The sequence below is a fragment of the Gekko japonicus genome, unplaced genomic scaffold (genome assembly GCF_001447785.1).
Source record: "Gekko japonicus isolate JY-2015 unplaced genomic scaffold, Gekko_japonicus_V1.1 scaffold3046, whole genome shotgun sequence".
Taxonomy (NCBI): Eukaryota; Metazoa; Chordata; class Lepidosauria; order Squamata; family Gekkonidae; genus Gekko; species Gekko japonicus.
In genome coordinates, this window is record NW_015164291.1 from 138,026 (window position 1) to 141,419 (window position 3,394).

Here is a 3,394-nt window from a genome sequence, read left to right on the forward strand (position 1 = left end):
TGAGGTAGGTGGGGCTGTAACAGAACTGCCCTTGAGAGAACAGCTCTGAAAGACCTTGTGACTGACCCAAGGTCACACCAGCAGCTGCATATGGAGAAGTGGGGAATCAAACCTGGTTCTCCCCGATTAGAGTCCACGCACTTAACCACTACACCATTCCTAGGCATTTCGGGCTCCTGTGGTAAGGGGAATTTTCTTCTCAATGTATGTGAATTAAACCAACTAAACAAGGCAAACAAAAATCAGCACAAACTTGCAAACAGGAAATGCCAGCAGACAATTAGGGATGCAAAAAAGGATTTTGAGGAATGAATCGCTAAAAGCATGAAGACCACCAATAAAGAATTCTTGAAATAAATTAGGAGCAGGAAACCAGCTAGGGAAGCTGTTGGACCACTGGATGACAATGGAATTAAAGGAATACTAACAGAGGCGATTGCTGAGAAGCTAAATGAATTTTTCTTATCTGTCTTCTCAGCTGAAGACATAAGGCAAATACCTGTCCCTGAATGGATTTTTTAGGAGGGGAGGATATGGAGTTCAGACAAATAGTGATGACAAGGGAGCAAATTCTAGAACTTATAGACAAACTGCAGACTAACAAATCACCAGGACCAGATTGTGTCCATCCTAGAGTTCTTAAAGAACTCAAATGTGTAATTGCTGATCTTCTAACCAAGCAAGGTATCCAACATGTCCCTAAGATCAGCCTCTGTACCAGAGCACTCGAGAGTGGCTAATGTAACTCCCATTTTTAAAAAAGGAATCTGGGAAATTACAGGCCTGTTAGCTTAATGTGTGTTCCAGGTAAAGTGATTGAAAGCATTATTAAAGGTAAAATATCCAGCATGTAGAAGGATAAGGCCAGCTGAATAAAAACAAACATGGCTTCTGCAAAAGATAAGTCCTATCTCACTAACCTTTTATTATTTCATTATTTATAGTCTTTCTTGCTGAGACTCAAGACTGATATAAAAAAAACCCTATTAGAGTTCTTTGAATGCGTCAATAATGGACAGGAATAAGCTGGTAGACATTGTTTATTTGGATTTCCAGAAGGCGTTTGACAAAGTCTCTCAGCAAAGGTTCCTAAGCAAACTTCAGAGTCATGGGATAAGAGGACTGGAAATTGGCTAAGAGCAGGAAGCAGTGAGTAGGAATAACTGGTCAGTTCTCGCAGTGGATGGATGTGCACAGCAAGGTCCCTCAAGGATTTGTATTGCGACCAGTGCTTTTCAACTGGTTCATAAATGACCTGGACTTAGGGGTGATTAGTGAGGTGGCCAAGTTTGCAGATGACATCAAATTACTTAAGAGCAGTGTTCCCTCTAAGCTGAGTTAGCATGAGCTAGCTCACAGTTTTTTAGCCTCCGGCTCACACATTTTTGCCTTAACTCAGGAAGGATGTCTCCAGAGCAAACGAATTGATGCAGTAGCCAAATTGCTCGCTCACAACTTTAATGCCAGCAGCTCACAAAGTGGAATTTTTGCTCACAAGACTCCACACCTTAGAGGGAACATTGCTTAAGAGTTGTTAAAACAAAAACAGATTGTGAAGAGCTCCAAAAGGATTGTTTTAAACTGCAGGGATGGGCATTCAAATGGTAAATGGGATTCAATGGGAGCAAATGTAAAGTGATGCATATTGGACCAAATAATCCCATCTTCACGCATAGACTGATGGAACCTAAGCTGGCAGCAACAGACTAAGACTATGCTGCTATCATACTGCCCTTATACAAATCTATGCTTGGAATGTTGTGTAAAGTTTTGGTCACCACACCTGAAAAAGGATATTACAGAGATGCAGAAAACAGCAACCAAAATAATCAGGGGCCAAGAGCAGCTGCAGCAGGATTGGTTAAAATGCTTAGGGCTATTTAGCCAAGAAAAAAGGCAAGTTGGGTGAGACAGAGGTTTTTAAAGTATGCATGTCATGGAGAGAGTGGTTGAGAGAAACTTTTCTAACACTAGAACCCAGGGACATCCATTGAAGCTGAAGGATGGGAAATTCAGGACAGAAAAAAGGAGGTATTTCTTCATGTAGCATATACATTAATTTGTGAAACTCACTGCCACAGGATGTGATCATGGCCACCAACTTGGAAGGCTTTAAAAGGGGAGTGGACAAATTCATGGAGGAGTGGGCTATCAATGGCTGCTAATCATGATGGATAGCCAGATAGCCAGAAAATTTTGTGGGGCATGGGAAAATTTTGTGGGGCAGCAGGGGAGGGGGAGGAGGGAGGGAGAGAGGAACCCTTTAAAAGCTGTTTTTCTAGTGGGGACTGGCCACGCCTGATCTCCAAGCCGTGAAATGCTGCTTGGAGTTCTGCTGCTTGGAGTTCAGGGAAGGCATGTGGCTGGCAGCCACCCCTCTCCCTCACCTCCTGCAAGATTTAAAGAAGGGCCCTTTAAATCTTGGAGGAGGGAGGGAGAAGGGTGGCTGCAAGATTTAAAGAGGGCCCTCCAGCTGATTGGTGGGCCAGGTGCTCCTGCCCATCAGCTGGAGTGCCCCTTTAATGTCACAGGAGAAGAGGGAGGGGGAGCAGCTGTTGTGGGGTGTGCCTCACATTCGAGGGGCAGGCCCCCGAAATGCCCCACAGGCCTGATATCTATTTCCTCCAGTACCAGAGGTAATATGCCTCTTTAAATCAGCTGCTGGGGAGCATAGGCAAGATGCAGTCTTCCTGTTTGTGGGCTTCCTAAAGGTAGCTGGCTGGCCGGCCATGGTGTGAACAGAATGCTGGACTAGATGGCCTCTGGCCTGATCCAGCATGGCTCTTCTTATGTTCAACATTGATTTCATGGTAGAGTAAAAATATTTAGGTGAATAAGATTTTTTTTTGTTCTCTTGCTCAGAATAGTTGACAGGATTTTCTCTTCTCTTCTGCTTCGTTGTGAATGCCAAAACATCTGTAAATATTGAGAAGGTGACTAAGGTTTTGCTGCATGTGTATACGGGATAAAATCTGGAACTGAAGCCCAATTTGCATTTTTCCCAAGGGACTTGGAGGGGGGGTTCGCTATGTAAGTAGCAAGTGTGTGAAAACAACTAACAGCTCTGCTTGAACCATCTGTCATGAAGTTGTGACATATGTTTGCTTTGTTTATTCAGGAGCCAAGCGTAAATTGATACACTGAGTATTTGGCTGAAACTATGGTGTATCTGAATGTGTATCAGGACTGCATGTCTGCGCATACATCTTTAAGCCTCATGAAATTTTCAAGAGATCTGTCACTCACAGAAAATTCTGTAGGTTTTATATACTAAAGTGGAATCTAAATGTTCTGTTCCTCTAAAGAGCAACTTGGTCAGGAACAATTAAGCTGTTATTTTTCTCTACACCTTACTTGACTTAGCTGTCTCTAATCCCCAGTAGCATCACTCTTT